At 39.1% G+C, this 19,887-nt stretch overlaps 1 long non-coding RNA gene across 1 annotated transcript in view; it reads right to left on the bottom strand.

Moving 5' to 3' along the window:
• Window positions 1-1,746: 1,746 nt before the first annotated feature.
• The window catches only part of LOC132373170 (uncharacterized), a 32,201-nt gene continuing 14,060 nt past the window's right edge, over window positions 1,747-19,887 (bottom strand). The window contains exons 3-5 of the long non-coding RNA XR_009505360.1: window positions 14,926-15,031; window positions 14,387-14,506; window positions 1,747-2,280 (exon numbers count right to left, since the gene is read on the bottom strand). This is a non-coding gene — a long non-coding RNA (uncharacterized LOC132373170). The remainder of the gene's footprint in view (window positions 2,281-14,386; window positions 14,507-14,925; window positions 15,032-19,887) is intronic.

Here is a 19,887-nt window from a genome sequence, read left to right as displayed (position 1 = left end):
AAATGGTTCCTTAGAATTAGGATTGCTCTAAAGTCTCCATAATTGTTTTAAATGACTGGGTCTTTCAATACCGTTCTCTAATATAATTTCTGGGTAGGCAGCCAGCATAAAAAAGGACTAGGTCAGCCCTCTCTGTGTCAGCGCTTGGCAGCACAGCTCCTCTGGGATGTGTCTCCTGGCATCCACCCAGCCTAGCTATCAACAATAAAAGCTTCTGTTTGTGCTTCCAGTAAGTCATAAATAAATCTCCTCAATACCACCTGTTTTCTGAGAAGAGCTTCAACAGTGTCCTTTATCTTGGGTTAAAAAAAAAAAAGGGACATGATTGTTGCTTTAGGAAAATAGGTTTTAAATGTCCATTAAGCAATTGTTCCTTTTCATTGTTCCCTACTCCCAACATTTAGATGTGTAATTTGAGTTGCAGTCCCTCTGGTTGCCAAGCTTCTGAGACCGGACTGCTTTCCCACTTTATGTTAATTGCCTTTTTGAAGCTGCTCAGCCTTAAGCGACCCTCCTGGGTATGGAAAGTGTTGGTTGTGGAAGAAGGGCTCTTGACCTGAGCAGCAGGGAAGGCATACCCTCCGGTAAGGCAACCACACAAGGAGCAGAGGCAGTGACCTACCTGGCTATGGCTTCAGGAACCCTAATTATCATCCTCAAAAGGTGAGAGGTCCCGGACTGTTGGCCCCTGGGGGAGTACCAGGCACCCAGGCTGGTACTAAAGGAAGAACAAAATAGGGTTCCTGTTTAGCTAAACAAGAAAACAGGCAATCTCAGTTGCTGCCCAAACAGGTTGGATATCTTAAACACTACTCGTCACAAACCTCCTCTGAAACATTAAGCCTCATATTACTGTTCTGAGGTAAACATTAATCTTATTTTCCGGCAAGATGTAGAATGAGGTCAAGCACATTGTTTCCTACTGCAGTCAACATTGGAATTAAAGAAATCAGAATCTCTTCTCAATATTACATAAATGAGTCATTTCAGGTGATTCATCACTGAGTTCATACGAGCAACATGTTTCCTGAAGCATTAAAAATGGAAGCAGGGATTTTTTTCCCCTCTGTCACATTCCACTGGCCATGAAAGAAACCCAGAAGGACCAGAAGTGAATGTTACCAAAGAAAGTCTCCTATCTGTACTTTGGTCCTTATGAAGGGACATAGATTTCTGTGCTTGTGCATACTTCCTTCTCTTGTTATTATCCTTTTTTTTTTTTTTTTTCTTTCCCCCGCGCTGTGTGACATGCGGGATTTTAGTTCCCCAGTTCCCGGACCAGGGATTGAACCTGCGCCCTCAGCAGAGAAAGCACAGAGTCTTAATCACTGGACTGCCAGGGAAGTCCTCCATACTTCCCTCACTTGTAATGCCAAACTCTGCAAGAGAACTTTGCACATGTTCCCACAATTCAGATATGTACAAGTTTCCCTTTTTATAAAAATACCAGGGGATTAGGGCCCACCCTAATGACCTCACCTTAACTCGATTACCTCCTTAGAGACTCTATCTCTAAATAAGATCACCTTCTGAGGTACTGGAGGTTAGAACTTCAACATATGAATTTTAGCGGGGGATACAGTTCAACCCATTAGACTGTCACAAGTAGGATTTCCAGGGAAACAGACTCTGAGATGGAATTTAGCATGCACAGTGTTTTTTCTGTTTTTTAATTTTAAATTTATTTTATTGAAGTATAGTTGATTTACAATGTTGTGTTAGTTTCTGCTGTACAGCAAAGTGATTCAGTTATACACACACACACACACACACACACACATTCTTTTTCATATTCTTTTCCATTATGCTTTATTACAGGATATTGAATATAGTTCCCTGTACTATATACAGTAGGACCTTGTTTATCCATTCTATATATAATAGTTTGCATCTGCTAATCCCAAACTCCCAATCCATTCCTCCTTCACTCTTCCTCCCCCTTGACAACCACAAGTCTGTTTTCTATGTCTGTGAGTCTGTTTCTGTTTCGTGGATAAGTTCATTTGGGTCATATTTTAGATTCCACATATAAATGATATCATATCGTATTTGTCTTTCTCTGTCTTACTTAGTATGATAATCTCTAGGTCCATCCATGTTGCTGCAAACGGCATTATTTCATTCTTTTTTTATGGCTGAGTAGTATTCCATTGTATATACATATACCACATCTTTTTTATCCATTCATCTGTCGACGGACATTGAGGTTGCTTCCATGTCTTGACTATTGTAAATAGTGCATGCACAGTGTTTATTGAAGCTTGTCCTTGGGATCAACATCTGGGGAAGTGGGGGAAAGAAAGCAGGCAGGATTAGACAGAGGGATGTCAAGTTGTCATGCAGGTCCCACAGCTGCCTTAGCCGACCCCACAGAGCTCTCTGGAGCAAGAATGGCCCTTCCAAGTTGTACTAAGTTGCGCTGAGATGGTCAGGGCTTTATACTGCCACATCAGTCAGTCATTGGACCTAGCCACCTCAGGAAGTGGCATGACTTTGGGCGAGGCAGTTCTCTATAGCTGAGGCAGTCTCTGAAGGGGCTGACAGCTGAGAGCATCTGCCAACAGCACGCCCAGCAGTTGGGGCAACAAGCCCTCAGTAAAGGGAGATCTGGTCAGTGTATCATAGAGCCCACCACACTGGCTACAAAAATGGAATATGGTGTAGGTCTTCTGCAACTTGCTTTTCAAAAATGTTAATGATTATTTTCAAACAATTCCAAAGTAGAGAGAATAGTATAATTAACTGCTATATACCCATCATCTAGATACTTCAATTATCAAGATTTTGCAACACTTGCTTCATCTATCCCTTTCTCATTTTTGATTTATTACTTTAAAGTTGACTTCATGTCATTTCACCCCTGAATACGTCAATATCCATCTCTAACAAATATGAACATTTTCTTACATAACCTCAATGCCATTTTCATACCTAATAAATTAATAACAATTCCTTGGTCCATTTTTAGATTTCCCTAATTATCTAAAAAAATTCATTTTTATAATCAGCATGTTTCAACTAGAATCTAAATAAGGGGAACACATTATTTTGGTTATGTCTCATTTCTTTTCATCTAAAGCCATTCCTCTTCCCCTTTATCTCCATGCCATTTTCTTGTTGAATAATTAAAAGAATGTGGGCCATTCTTGTTTATTTGCTTCTTAATGGTTCTTTTAACTTGTCCCTCTATCCTCCATGTTTCCTGTAAATCATAAGCTAGCGCTAATGCTTGCTTAGATCCAGGTTCAAAGATCATAGGTAGTGCTGTGTGCTTCATACTGCACCACATCAGAAAGCACACAATTTCTGGTTATTCAACTGTTAGTGATACTAAGACTCATCAGTAGGTTCAGGTTGTGACTATCTGAGCCCTCCATTGTAAAATTCTCCATCAATCTTTCTTGTAATTGTATCATCCTTTGGTGATCTTTGCCTGAATCAATGATTTGACATTGAGTTGCAAGAGTGATTTTCTAATCCTGGACTTTCCCCTACATTTATCAGCTAAAATTATTTTGTAAAGAAGTGCTATTTGGTTGCCTGAAACATAGTTTATATGGAAAAGATAGGATAAAGCTTAATTCTTTCCCTTTATATTGCCAATTTTCAGAATATAGCGACGAATGTTTTTCACTTTCTCTCTGTAAAATCTCTTCATGAAATCATGATTTTAAAAATATGATCAGTGTGTTTCCATCAATTGCAGTAATTGTTCTTTTGAATGCTATGGTGTCCCATTTTTTACCAAGAAGAGTCTCTTCGTGTTAGCTCCTGTGTCCTTTTGACACAATCCAACTAATTTTTTGAGAACTTACTTGCTTTCTGGAATAACAAGATATCTCAGGCTCATACTGTACATTTTATTCCCCAGACAAGGAATTAGCCATTTCTCCAAAAAGCTCTGCTTCCTTTTAGTAGGAAATTGTTTTTTTTCAAATAAACTTTTTGTTATGGAATAGTTTTAGATTACAGAAAAAATTGTAGCGATAGTACAGAGAAAAATCTCAGATACACCATACAGTTTCCCCTATTATTAGCATCTTACATTAGTATGGTATATTTGTTACAATTAATGAACCAATATTGCTGCATTATTATTAACTGAAGTCCATACTTTACTCAGATTTCCTTAGCTTTTATGTAATGTCTTTTTCTGTTCCAGGATCCCATCCATGATACCACATTACATTTAGTCAACATGTCTCCTCAGACTTTTCTTGGCTATGACAGTTTCTCAGACTTTCTTTGTGATGACCTTGACAGTTTTGAGGAGTTATGGTCAGATATTTATAGACTGTCCAACAATTGGGATTTGTCTGATGTTTTTCTCATGATTACCCTGGGACTGTGGGGCTTGAGGAGGAAGACCACAGCGGTAAAATGCAGTTCTCATCACAACGTAACAGAAGTTCATGCTGTCAACATGACTTATCACCGATGATGTTAACGTTGATCACTAGGCTGAGGTAATGTTTGTCAGGTTTTTCCACTGTAAAGGTACTCCTCTCCTCCCTCTTCATACTGTACTCTTTGGAAGGAAGTTATTATGCACAACCCACACTTAAGGAGTGGTAAGGTATGTTCCATCTCCTTAAGGGGGAAGTATCTACATAAATTCTTTGGAATTCTTCTGCATAGGAACTTTGTCTATTCTCCTCCATTTATTTATTCATTCAATTATCAGATATTGATTTTATATCCTGGGTGGTTTTTTTTTTTTAAATTAATTAATTAATTAATTTTCGGCTGTGTTGGGTCTTCGTTTCTGTGCGAGGGCTTTCTCTAGTTGCGGCGAGCGGGGGCCACTCTTCATCACGGCGCGCGGGCCTCTCACTGTCGTGGCCTCTCTTGTTGCGGAGCACAGGCCCCAGACGCGCAGGCTCAGTAGTTGTGGCTCACGGGCCCAGTTGCTCCGCGGCATGTGGGATCCTCCCAGACCAGGGCTCGAACCTGCATCCCCTGCATTGGCAGGCAGATTCTCAACAACTGCGCCACCAGGGAAGCCCTATCCTGGGTTTTAATCCAATATTACTTTACTTATTTGTGCTCAGATTGCTCCAGCTTTGGCCATTGGGCTCTTTCAGTCCACTCCTATGTCCCTTTGACATAACCCCATCATTGTGGGGTTTCTTGAGCACTTTATTACTTTCTGGCACTACAAGATGCTCCAGGATCATCTTGTATATTTCTTGCCCTAGTCTTTTTTTTTTTTTTTTTTTTTTTTGGCTGTGTTGGATCTTTGTTGCTGCGCGTGGGCTTCCTCTGGTTGCGGTGAGCGGGGGCTACTCTTCCTTGCGGTGCGCAGGCTTCTCATTGCAGAGGCTTCTCTTGTTGCGGCGGAGCATGGGCTCTAGGCGCGTGGGCTTCAGTAGTTGTTGCGCACGGGCTTAGTTGCTCTGCGGCATGTGGGATCCTCCCAGACCAGGGCTCGAACCCGTGTCCCCTGCATTGGCAGGCGGATTCTTAACCACTGCACCACCAGGGAAGCCCTCTTGCCCTAGTCTTAGAATCAGCCATTTCTCCAAGGAGCTCTGGTTCCTTTTACCAGAGAATGTTATTAGAAATACAAGATAGGTGTGCTTGTTCATATTGGGGTGTGTCATTGCTTCTAGGCACTCTCAGCTGACAGAGAAAGGAAATATATGTATGTATACTAATCTGTATATATACACACATATTTATTAATATTTCTATATGTAACCATTGTATCTATATCAAGCTAAAAATGGGTTCACACTGATGTCTCGAACTCTAATCCATTATCACATGGATCATTTTAGCTTTCTCCTCTTGCTGTCTGTAACCTCCAACTCCAGCACTAAGGAAGAAATCTGGCTCTCACCATTCTCCATCCATTTACCTGATTGTTCAGTTCCAGTATGGATGTATACTGGTTTCGGAATTGTTAACCTGTACCCTTGTGGGAAACAACTTTATTGACTAGAGTACAGTACTTATGTACGACTCCTTTCACTTTTGGTCATACAGACTACACTCATTTCCAAAGTTACTTAGATCAGCACCTTTTCTCCCCATGCTTTTCAAAGAGGTTGGCTCATCCATTTGTCATACAGCTAGATCCTTTTATCACATTCTATTCTAGGATTCTCTGACCTCCTAAATGTTCTGAAATGGTTTTTCCAACTTACAATCTTGGTGCTAAGGGAGCTGTTTGCTACTAGCATGTAATTATTTCTGGACCTATGCAGTGAGAACCAGGAAATAATTTTTTTCATGGCTATCATCTTTCTTTTTATTTTTTTGTTTTTGTTTTTTAATTAATTTATTTATATTTATTTTTGGCTGTGTTGGGTCTTCGTTTCTGTGCGAGGGCTTTCTCCAGTTGCGGCGAGCGGGGGCCACTCTTCATCGCGGTGCGCGGGCCTCTCACTGTCGCGGCCTCTCTTGTTGCGGAGCACAGGCTCCAGACGCGCAGGCTCAGTAGTTGTGGCTCACGGGCCTAGTTGCTCCGCAGCATGTGGGATCTTCCCAGACCAGGGCTCGAACCCGTGTCCCCTGCATTGGCAGGCAGATTCTTAACCACTGCGCCACCAGGGAAGCCCCATCTTTCTTCTTTAAAAAAGCTTTATTTAGATATAATCAACCCATTCAATTATATCTAACCCATAAAATTCACCCACTTAAAGTGCACAATTTAATGGTTTTACGTATATTCACAGAGTTGTGCAACCACTGTCACATCAATTTTAGATTATTTTCATCACCCTGCAAAGAAATTCTGTATTCATTAGAAGTCACTCTCCATTTCCCCTAACCACTTCCCATACCCCCTCTCCCTACCAGTCCCAGGCAACCATCAATCTGCTTTATGTATGGATGGATTTGTCCATTCTGGACATTTTATACAAATGAAATCACACAATATGTGGCTCTTTATGTCTGGTTTCTTTCACTTAGCATAATGTTTTCAAAGTTCATCTATGTTGTAGCATGTATAAGTACTTCATTCCTTTTTATTGTTGAATAATACTCCATAGTAAGGATATACTGCAATTTATTTATTCATTCATCAGTTGATTAACATTTGGGTTGTTTCCACTTTTTGGCTATTACAAATAATGCTGCTATGAACATTTGTGAACTAGCTTTTGCATGGCCATTTGTTTTCTTTTCTCTTGGGTATATAGCTAGGAGTGGAACTGCTGGGTTATATGGTAACTCTGTGTTTAACATTTTGAGGAACTGCAAAACTGTTTTCCAAAGTGGCTGCACCATTTTACAATCCCACCAGCAATGTATGAGGTTCCAGTTTCTCCACATCCTCAATAGCACTTGTTATTATCTGTGTTTTTTATTATAGCCATCCTAATGTGTGTGATATGGTATCAGACATTTGTTTTTAATCATAGAATCTTCTAGCAACTACGCTCTTTTCCCAACACATATTCTATGGTAGGAAAGTTTATCAGGTAGATTTCATTTAATGGTTACAGTTTATTGTTGATAAGCAGCTCTGAATTAGTAGAAAGAGAATGAAACCTAAATTTAGATATACTTAAGCTCAAGACCTAAGTTTCTGTCTTCTTGTGTGTATAAAATGAAGATAATAAGAATATCTATCTCACAAGGTTGTTGAATGGATTAAATAAGATAACTTGTGAAAGCTCTCTGTAAACTATAAGGCACTACACAAATTCATTATTCCTAGTGCTGTGGGATGGTAAAAAAGTAAAAGTTTTTCCTTAATGATGCTCCTTTATAAGATGCTGCACTAGACTTTGAGCTCCTAAAGGAGTGAAACCATGTATTAATCTTTGAGTCCCAGACAGTGTCCAGCACATCTTGAGCCTACCACCTTCTCCTTTACTTAAACTCTCAGGGAACACTCAGACCCATAGATAGGAATCATCTGCTTGCTTTTTCCTCAAGATTCACTTTTCTGTTGTCTTCTCAGATCATTAGAATTTCTGCAGGCAGGGGTTCTTCTGGGTTTCCATCTTGTTTGTTTCAGGTCTTGCCTCCCCTCTTGTTTCACCCATTTGGATTTAGCAATTCAGCTTTAGAATGTGGTAACCTAAGCTCTACTTGCCTGGAAACTTGATGGGTCACTGCGTCTGGCTATTGCCCCATGACTCCATACCCTATATCTCACCTCCCTGCCCCGCCTCGACACTTAGGACATTATGAGTTGTACCATCTGGGGAGGGACACTAGACACTCAAGTCCTATCAGTTACCAAATCCTGAAAAATCTGCTTCTAAATCTCTCACGTTGGATTCTTCCTCTCCATTTTCACTGCCATCAGCCTCATTTAGGTTTCATTACCTCTTAGATCTTTTAAAATCATGTCCATCTTCAAGGGACTTTGCTACTAGAATATAGGGTAACTGGAAAGGAAATAAGAGTACTGTAAATTCTGTTTTAAAATAAGATACCAGTAGTAAACTGAGCCATGGCATGGAGCCACATATACAAAAATCTGGTACAGTGAATTTCAAACAGTAGGTTTACTACTCATTAGTAGGCCGAGAAATCAATTTAGTGAATTGTGGCCAGCATTTAAAAGGTGAAATAGAATAGAATTTTAGGTAGAAAATACCAGATGATATTATGCATAGTAAGAGTATTATTCTGTTTCAGATATATAATATGAATGCAAAATGTATTTTTTACAATGGGTCGATGGTCAAAGGTTGAAAACACTGAACTAGTGGTATTCTATATATTATGTTAAACCTAAATGTTAATCTTGATCTACATTTAACATAAAAAAATATATCAGAGGGCTTCCCTGGTGGCGCAGTGGTTCAGAATCTGCCTGCCGATGAAGGGGACACGGGTTCAAGCCCTGGTCTGGGAGGATCCCACATGCCGCGGAGCATCTAGGCCCGTGAGCCACAATTACTGAGCCTGCGCGTCTGAAGCCTGTGCTCCGCAGCAAGAGAGGCCGCGATAATGAGAGGCCCGCACACCGCGATGAAGAGTGGCCCCCACTTGCCGCAACTAGAGAAAGCCCTCGCTCAGAAACGAAGACCCAACACAGCCATAAATAAATAAATAAATAAATAAATATTTTTTAAAAAATATATATATATACCAGAAGGCCTATAAAGGATTAGAACTCAGATTTCTTGGGTTTGAACTCTCGCTCTAATATATACTTGGTGTCTTCCAGCAACTTACTTATAAACATTTTGTGCCTCAATTTTGTCATCTGTAAAATGTGCATATTTGGCACATAGTAATAAATTAAGAAATAAATATTCTCACATCATTTAGCAATAGAAAATTTCATTTTTCTGACAGTTACCATTCTAAGTTGGGTCATAGGCTTCTCACACATAGGCCCATCGTCTATAGACTAGGCCTATCATCTATAGATTTCAATAAAGACTCTTTGGGCTATCATCTCAGAATCCAAAAGCTACCTACAGATGTTGTTATGAGAAATTATGCTGTCCCTGCAACCTGCTTTTACTTTCACTCTTAGACATTCCCAGATACACCCAACATTCTGACAAGATGTGGATTGTACCATAGCCTGTTCTGTGTCAAATATCGAACATAATTTCTACCAAGTCTTATGCTTGAAGGGTATAAGCTGTATGCTCTCATTTAATACTTGTACTAGTACACATCACTGAGCTGAGGACTTCATTTATACAATACAGGAGAAGTTCAGCAACATTATGCCAGTAACACAAGGATTGACTATGTTTCACTGAAGTTAAACAGTTGATGCATTGCTTTTTGAGAACTCCTCTCTTAGTGGTTTTCTAGTAAATGTTTAACAACTAGCTCTCAGAGAGGGAAAAAAGCCCTGATTTGTAGCACTGGCCAGTTTCCATGGTGTAAATTCTTCCCTCATGACCAATTTCAAGCTACCAATGTGATTCTGATCACTAAATACAGAACTGGGAAGAGGTACATACAATCAATTCTCACGAGCCCTTACAAGCAGACCACCGCACACCACCTGCATGTAACTATTTCAAGCTTTTTGCCCAGTGCGTGTGGAAGAATGAAAGCTTTTTTAAATAAAATATTTTTTAATCATCAAATATTTCTTTGCTTTGAAATATCAATTCAATGGAGTTGGTTATGCAAAGAGAAAGATTTATTCTGGAATGAAGATTTTTAAAAATATTTTCTTTTTCTTTAAAAAATTTTTGGCCACACCATGTGGCATGTGGGATCTTAGTTCCCCAACCAGGGATTGAACCCATGCCCCCTGCATTGGGAGCACAGAGTCTTAACCACTAGACTGCCAGGGAGGTCCCTGGAATGAAGATTTTGAGACAATGTGGCTCCAAGGCACTAAACCACTCTGGATAATGTAAAATGTTACAGCTCTCCAGATTGTTCTTTTAAAAGGCTTTCTTTTCTAAATTAGAATTCAGACCAAACAGCCCCTAAAAATGATCTCCTGTTCTTATTAGATAAAGAAATGAGAAGAAGAGATCAGGTGAGTACAGGAAGGCTCTAGAGGCAAGCCTTCCTCACACTGAAAAAGAACTGCCAGGTTGACTGGACTGGGACTGCAGAGCCCAATCTGAACCATCCATCTAAAGACTCCACTAGGTGTTATTACATATGGAATAACCTAGATTTGGGGAAATGCAAGGATGGGGAATTGCAGGGTTCTGGAGGACTGTCCTGGTAGGGCCATTATGGCAAAGCCAACCACACAGAGAGCAGACATTCTGAGTTTCAACTACCCTACAAGGGAACAGAGGAACACCAGAGCCTATACTCTTCACCTTGACACAGTGATGTACTACACAATTTATTCCCACATGAAAAGCATTCTCTAATAAATGGAATACATAGAATAGTAGTTCAGAGTCAAAAGCTGGAGCAGGATAGGTCCAGGTTTAAACTATCATTTTGCCACTTATTAGCTGTGAGAGACCTTGGGCATATTATTTAACTTATCTGAACCTCAGTTTCCTCAACTGAGGAAAAAAGTGAATATAACTGTACCTACCTCCTAGAATTATTTTAAGGATTAAGTTAGATAATACATACAAAGTCCTTAGCCTTGATTAGGTGCTCAAAAATTAGTAATAATGACAATAATAAATAACTCTCAGTCCTACTTTTGGAGGCTAGATACCTGATTTTAAGTAGATATCATGTCTTAGCATTATAATAAATCTCACCCCAGATTTATAATTGTTTCCAGGTAAATTCAGAGCTAAAACTGTCTATGACTGGGCAGGTGTTACACAGGAAACAAAATTTAAACCCTGCATCTGTACAGGATGGCTTAAGTAAGTGGGCTGTATTGATTGTTAGGTTCATCTAAGAGCTGATGTTTAATTTCAAGAAACAATGTCCGTTATTCTGGGGATGATGCTGACATGGATCTTTTTTTTTAATTGAAGTATAGTTGATTTACAATGTTTCAGTTGTACAGCGAAGTGATTCAGATATATATATATATTTACAAGATACTGAATATAGCTGACATGGATCTTTAACAGAATCTTCTGGGTTCCTATTTGAAATGGTGCCATCATTTGCACCACGGCTTCTGTGGTCACTACGGTGTCATGCTGTCAGCAAACATTAAGGGGACCACCCTACCTCAGAATAGGAAGTCATCTAAATCTAACAAAATCTTTCTTGTCTGTGTTCCCTATCTCAGACTCTTTGCTGTGTATTTAGTCAAAGCTGGTGACACCAGAATATAAACCTTATTTTATTAAACCATCCCCCCAGGGTCCTCTTAGTGCTCTGCACTGAGAGCACTGGCATTCATGAAGAGGAAGCTGAGGATGAACTCTTTGCGTGAAGTCTCCATTTTACACTGATTTTCACTGAACACAAGATGGACTGTTTGCAGCAGGACCACTGGGGACAACAGGCTCTGGATTTTGCGCAACGATTTCTATCTCTTGTCTTTCTGGCATTGATTAAGGTTTCAGGCAAACAGAGGCACTGAGGACCTAGCAACAATCGCTAGGGAGCTTCCTGGTTGCCAGCAACAGTAAATACCACAGAGACACAAAGACTCAACCTTTCACATGCACACAATGAAACCTAGAGCCTGGTTTCTTATTTCAGATACCAGAGTCCTCTAGGTAGAGCACAATAGCTTCTTCTTTCCCTTCTTTATTTAGATTTGTTAAATTTTGTACAGAAATACATACCGCCCAGGAGCCTATATAACCACCTTGTTTCTAAATTTGTCCAAGAACATTTATATTATAACCTCCCTCTTAGTACTATCTTTTTTTTACTATTTTGAGGGAGAAATGGAAGGAAATAGTGTTGTATATCTGACTTTGGAATTTTAAATAATGTATGACTTGTTTAATGTGTTTGTAATTGGCAGTCTTCTGTAAGAGTTACAATTGATTTCCACCCTTCTGAAAATATTCAGGAATATTATCGGAAAGCTCTTCTCCAAGTTTACTGTCTAATATGCTTTTAGAAAAGACAGAAGCATACAGAATATGAAATAGAGCACTGGCAATTTAAGGTTTTTTCATGACTCATTTAAGGAAATTGCATAATAGCCTTCCTCGGCCAACCTCACACACTCTTCTCAAATACCTTGCTGTTTTCCTTATTCTATTCCCTCATCCTGGTCTCTTTTTCCAGCCTTTCTATGGGCCATTAACTTTTCTCTCTTTTCTCTAAGGCTGTAAACCTCTCTAGGGTACAGTCATGTGGTATGCAAAGTAATGAGGGAAAACTGAACTACCCCCTAGCTTGCTAGTCTGTCTCCTGGCAACTGTATGATATGTTGCTTAGTAACACGAAGGGTGAGAGTGAAGTCTCTCTTACATACCTAAAAATACTGAAATCATTTAAAAATATTAATACTGGGCTTATTTAGTAAAGTATGCTAAATCCAGAGACAATCTTACCATGAGGAGGGACTTATTTCAAGGCATGCTACCTTGAGTAAACCTCTACATCTCTTATAATCTGTATACTAAATAACAGGATGCTGTTCTTATAAATAGACGAAGAAAAAAACCCGCAGCCTTTTCTAATCCTTTCTCTTCAACACATGCATAATCAATGTTTAAGGGGAATAGAGAAATGATCTTTTAGGCTGAGCAGCCTTTCCTCTCTTCTGCACATGCATAATTGATTTTTAAATCTAAAGGAAGATGGAGAAATGTTTCTCAAAACCTTTTGCAGCTGGACATCACTGGGAGTTGCGCCTTTCAGGATTACGACTGTCTGGAGAGCAATTCTCTGTCAACTTATCCAGGGGTTATCAGAATTTAGAAGTAACTGAATCACACTACTCCAAAGCATTAAAACTCTTTAGTTCCAAGCAGTAAATTATTAATTCTAAGAGAATACTATTTACTGAATTAGACCTACTGCATCAGACTTCAATGCAGGAAATGGAATCAGTATTTTTAACTAGCACCCTAGTTACTTCAGCACAGTTAGGAAACACTGGTGTAGTGGATGATTCCAATATGTTACAAAGGGTTATCGTCTACTATTTTGGCTCATGGATTTATACATGTAATGCTTAAAGAGGAAGCTTCAAAGACCAATTCCTAAATATTCTGCCACATCCTCCCCTTGAGCTAAGCCCTTTGGCTAATAAAATTGGTCAAGCTTTAGATGATTAGTCATTTGTTCATCCTGCAAATATTTATTAAGATAATTTTGAAATATAATTGACAGAATTTAGTGATTAGTTGGGATTAACTTAAATCAGTTAATAATACATATAAAGTGCTAAGAATAGCGCCTGGCACATAGTAAATATTATATGAAGTTATTATTATTTTAATCTCACTTGATAGACTAGAAAGATGGTGACAATGAACTGATATTGAGAATAGAATAATTGAGAGTATAGAATACTGAGGAGAGTAATGGAGAAAAATAACTAATTTCACTTAGATATATTGAATTTGAGATGCCTGCAGGTCATCCAGGGGGATAAAAACCAGTAAGAAATATAAGTCTCAAAGATGGGGGCATGTTGTATAAGACTTTTCAAAAATAAATTCTTACTTTTTGTGTGGTTAGCTCTACATAAAAATGGACCAGTTATAATTCATCAGTATTTTACTTCTAACAATATCAATGCATCTATAAACAATTTTGGAGGCAGTAAAAATTTTTTCTCACTAGTAAATCAATCTCACCCTGATTTCTCTATAACATGGAATTAATTAAGACAAGGACTTGAGAGAAAAAAAGAGAAACGCACATTTGGATGGTTGGGGGAAGGGACTCTGGAGCTTTTTTTGATTGCTATTAAATCCCTGTAGACAGTACACCATGGCAACCTTCCCAGTCTGACACCTAATTTCCATCTGCTTTGAGGTAGAGGGGCAGGACTGAGGCAGTTCAATGTGCATTCTTGTGAGTGTATGTAATTTGGGTTAATGAAATGCAACTAAATTATAAATTGTGTTTCATGGAAAACTGAGATTACCTACTGTCTTTTACACTTCTTTCTCTTTCTTCTCTTCTCAGGATGCCTTTGAGCCTCTTCAAGTTTTGTCCCCTTTTTCCAAATGTCAGATTCCATCAGTAGACTTGGGTAAAGCACCTCCTCAATGTACCAGAACAAAATTACAAATTAAAATGTGTATCTCAGTACATAAATATTTTGTTAAAAACAGTGGTTCAGTAAATGACTGAACATCAATGAGTGACCTCAAAACATTGCACTACAATACCAGAGATATATTTTTCATATTACAGAGTACAGGTGTTTAATGTGTTATTTTATAAGTCTTACTTCTGGAACAGAAATTCATTAATATTTACCTCTGCTATACTACATATAAACGTCCTTCCCAAAACAGATGAAACTCAGGTACCAGAATCACCACAGATAATTTTCTTAACCACCATTATCCAGAAAAAAACTATTATTTAGTAATAGTGCATTTGTTGCCCAGAGGTTGAAAAAGTGAATGTTAAGCTTTAAATAAAACTCTGAATTCGGGTGTAGGGTCATATTCTTACCTAGACCTTACCATTGAAATTTTACCAAGGGGAATGCAGCAGATAGTTTTTAAAGGCCATACTTAGTGAGAGCCAATTCACTCAATACCTTGATCAGTGCTGAACCCTAAAATAAAGATAAATGTAAAAAAAAAAAAAGATGATAAATGTAAATTCAGCATGTCAGCATAATCATATTCATCTCCTTGCTTAAGTTTAGAATTTGAGGTGTGTTTTTGTTGTGGAATTCAAGGGAAACTTAGTTGTTTGAATTTATCCATTTACAATCAAACCTACATGAGGAAGGCAGCATGAGGTGGACAGGTATGGTCATTTCAAAAGGATGCAGAGGCAGTGTACACCATAGTGGGATGAAGTGGGGAAATGTGACACTGTTCTTTGTGTGTGAAAGCTCCTGCACTGACCTCTCTCTCACAGCACTCAACACAGTTTCCATTCTCGGGACCTTGAACTCCTCTGGGCCAGAAAACATGTTTTATGTCTTTTGGCCAAGCCCTTGCTGTATACTTATTTCCTTGTAGCTAAATCCAACGAACACTCTACTGTCCTTATTAACAACCCCTCTACAGTATTTGTTGTTACTCAGCACTCTATCCTGACACTGTCCTTCCTTTGTTTCTATAACATCAATGTCTTCTGCTTTTTCTCCTCCTTCTTGGCCAGTGCATCTGTGTGTCCTTTTCTGACACTGCTTTCTCTTGAAGTCCTTTACTGTTATTTATTTATTTATTTATTTATTTATTTATTTATTTAATTTTTTGGCTGCGTTGGGTCTTTGTTGCTGCACGCGGGCTTCCTCTAGTTGCAGCGAGTGGGGACTACTCTTCATTGCGGTGCGCGGGCTTCTCATTGCAGTGGCTTCTCATGTTGCAGAGCACGGGCTCTAGGCGCTCGGGCTCAGTAGTTGTGGCGCACAGACTTAGTTACTTAGCTGCTCCACAGCATGTAGGATCTTCCCGGACCAGGGCTCAAACCCGTGTCCCCTGCACTGGCAGGCGGATTCCTAACTACTGCGCCACCAGGAAAGTTTCTGTTTTTAATTTACTAAGTCTATTCCCAAATCAGGTAAGTCAAACTCCAAAATATCCACCAAATCCATCACTTTCCTTCCAACCACTCTCTTTCCCTCTATCCGCATGACTTTCATCATAAAGCCTGGATGATTGCAATAGCCTCCTAATTAGTCTCCTTGTCTTCCATCTCAAACGCTTCCAATTCATTCTTTAAATCCATAATGGTCTTTCTAATCTGGTCTAAATTATGACAAAAAGGAGAATTAAGCCCAAGGCTGCCTGGCTCTGGAGGCAGTAGCCCCATGCTTCATTCCTTGCTGCTCCTCATTCCTACATATCACCAGCTCCTCTAGATTCAACCTTCCATATATTTCCCAAATATATCCACTGTTTTCCATTGCCACTACCACTTCCTTAAATTAGTGTTATCATCAACTAACCAGCCATCTTCTAACCAGTCTCCCTGCCTTGTGTTCCTCCATCCCCAACTTTGTTCTATCTATTCTCTCTGCACAGAGCAGTCAGGATCTTGCTGAAATGCAAAGTTCATTATTCCTCTTTCCTTTAATGGCTCTCATTGAGTTTGGAATAAGGTCCTTTCATAATCAATTCTTTGCATAATCCTCCAGACTAGTACTCCCCAATCCCCTTATACTTTATGTAACAAACCACTTCCAGTTTCCGAAACTCACCCAGTTGTCTGCGTATTTCCATGTGGACTCTCCTCCGCATTTGTACCTACTACTCCTATTCATTTTTCAAGACAGCCCCAAGTATCACCTCTTCCAGGAAGTCTTCCTGCATCCTCTACACCACACCACCCCCCAAAGACCTGGAGATTATAAGTAATACATATCTCTTTGCACAGGATCATGCCATGCCTCTTCCTTGGGACTTATCAGAATGCATTATGTCCAGTTAAATCTTAGCCAAACAAGCACCTATTAATACCCTAGACTATGCTTGGCCCAATATATGCACCTTAGAAGGCAATCAATATGTTTCCAGAAAGAAAACAAATGAATAAACATGTGAAGCCTACAGGGTTGTTCATCCATATGAGTTAATCACTTGGGTTAAAAAAAGATTTTAATAATTTAGAAAATGATTAAGTTGGAATACATATGAGCTAGAAAGAAAGGAGGCTTTCCATATATATATGGTACCTTGATTTATGACAAAGGTGTCACTGCAGTCTAGTGGGAAAAGGATGGTCTTCTACATAAATAGTGCTGGGTCAACCGTTATCCATATGGAGAAAAAAATAAATCTTAATCCCTACATTGCACCATACACACATAAAAATATCAATTTCCATGTGTATTGTGGAACTATATAAAAGGTAGAACAATAAATCCTTTAGGAGAGTATGTTAATGACCTTGTGGGTAGGCAATGATTTCTTAATTATAACTCAAAAAATGCTAACAATAAAGAAAAAATGGTAAATTGAACTACATTAAAATTAAGAACATCTGCTCATCAAATGACATCATTAAGAGAGTGAAAAGGCAAGGTACAGAGTGGGAAAAGATTTTCTTTTTCAATCTGTAAATCCAACAAAGGACTCTTATTCATAATATATAATGTATTCCTACCAACGCTTAAGATTGGTAAAAACAGGCAATCCATGAGAAAACATGAGAAAGACTTGAACAGGCATTTCAGCAAAGAGGATATCCAGATAAAAAAATAAATAAACAAATGAAAAGGTGTCAACCTCGTTAGTTAAAAATTAAAGTCACGGGACTTCCTTGGTGGTCCAGTGGCTGAGAATACGTCTTGCAATGCAGGGGACCCCAGTTTGATCCCTGGTTGGGGAACTAAGATCCCACATGCCGTGGGGCAACTAAGCCCACGCGCCACAACTAGAGAGAAGCCCATGCACCATGACGAAGAGCCCGTGTGCCGCAACTAAGACCCAATGCAGCCAAAAAATAAATAAATAAATATTAAAAAAAAATTTAAGTCACAATGTGATAGATATACTATAAACTCTCCTAATGGCTACAGTGAAGGAGGATGAGGAATAACCAGAACTCTCCCATACTACTAGTGGGAGTGTACATAACCACAACCACTCTGGAAAAATTAACATTTTTTTCTACTAAACTGAACATATACATGCCTTATTACCCTACAATTCCACTCCTAGGAATTGAAATTCCTAGCAGCAGAAATGCAAACAGCAGAAATTTGTAAATATATTCACCCAAACACATGTACAAGAATGCTAATAGCAATGCCATTTGTAATAGCAAAAAACAATGCAGATATCCATTAACATTGGGAAATAGATAAATAAATTATAGTATATTCATACAATGGGGTACTACATAGAAATGAGAACAATTTACAATTGCATTCAATGGTATGAGTAAATTTCACAAACATAACATTGAATAAAAGAACCCACATATAAAAGAGTATATTCCACTTATACAAACTTCAAAAACAGGCAAAACAAATCCATTGTGCTAAAAGTCAGTGGGGATTACTGAGAGTAGATAGTGACAGGGTAGGGGAACCAGAGGGAGGCCTCTCAGATAGTTCTGTTACTTGATCTGCATACTGGTTACACTAGTAATCATAAGTTTGCAAAACTGTACATTTATGATTGGTGAAAATTTATGTACGTACGTTATCCTTCAATAAAAAGTTTTCAAAATAAAGAATAAAAAAGAAAGAAAGGCTCTTCACTTGGTGAACATAACTGTACCTGTGTTGCCCATTCAACAGCATAACTTGAAATTCTGGGTTACACTTGGAGAATTCTATTCTTATACCACACCACTGGCACATAATGCTGTTGTCATTAGGTTCCAAATATACATTGTCACACCTCTGATGCTGACCTCTCTCTGAGAAGTGCCAATCTCAGATTCCCAGTGGCCTCTACGACTTCTCCACTCAATCCACCTATCACCTCAAACAGTATAACATTGAACTTGTAAGATCACATTGACTGATGGGTCCTGCCCTTAACACCCTCCCCAAAACACACACACAAACGCATTTCCTGCTTAGACATGTATCCCTTCTCAACTTCCCTATTTCTGTAAAAAGCAGCACTACCATTTCATTCTCTTAGTTCTCCAGGCTCAAAACTTTAAGGGTTAATTTTGACTCTTTCCTTTTTACCTCATGTCTAACCAATCACCAGTGGGATTCTTCCTTTGGATGGTCTCTTCTATTATTACCTTCTACCCATTCCTACTGTAATTACAATGGTTTGACACCTTCTGCTTAGATTATTACTATAACCTCCTTATTGATCCACTTATCCCCAGTCTCTTTCCCTGCTCCACTTACCTGTCAGATTAATTTTACAAAAATGCTGTTCCTTTCCCTCCACTCTTTTCTATAAGAATATAAAGGCTTCACACAGTCTGTGTGTGTGAACTCAGCCCAAACTCCTTCTTCAGACTGGGGTTCAAAATGCTCCACTCTCCTCATATAACACATCACCCACAATTCTCTTGCATGCCCTAATCAAGTCAATTTCTTTGCCCTCCCTTATACAGGCACCATATCATCATCATACTATGTCTTTGCTAATATTATTTTCCCTATTTAAAGTACTCACTCTGGGCTTCCCTAGTGGTGCAGTGGTTAAGAATCCACCTGCCAACGCAGAGGACACGGGTTTGAGCCCTGGGCCGGGAAGATCCCACATGCCGTGGAGCAACTAAGCCCATGCACCACAACTACTGAGCCGGCACTCTAGAGCCCACGAGCCACAACTACTGAGCCTGCGTGCCACAACTACTGAAGCCCGCACACCTAGAGCTCGTGCTCCACAGCAAGAGAAGCCACTGCAATGAGAAGCCCACACACTGCAACGAAGAGTAGCCCCCACTCACCACAACTAGAGAAAGCCTGTGCGCAGCAACGAAGACCCAACGCAGCCAAAAATAAATAAAGTTTTAAAATAAAATAAAATAATAAAG

Source organism: Balaenoptera ricei, chromosome 10 (assembly GCF_028023285.1).
Source record: "Balaenoptera ricei isolate mBalRic1 chromosome 10, mBalRic1.hap2, whole genome shotgun sequence".
NCBI classification, from domain to species: Eukaryota; Metazoa; Chordata; class Mammalia; order Artiodactyla; family Balaenopteridae; genus Balaenoptera; species Balaenoptera ricei.
Note: the sequence above shows the minus strand (reverse complement) of the source record. Positions and strands in the feature narration are given on the sequence as shown.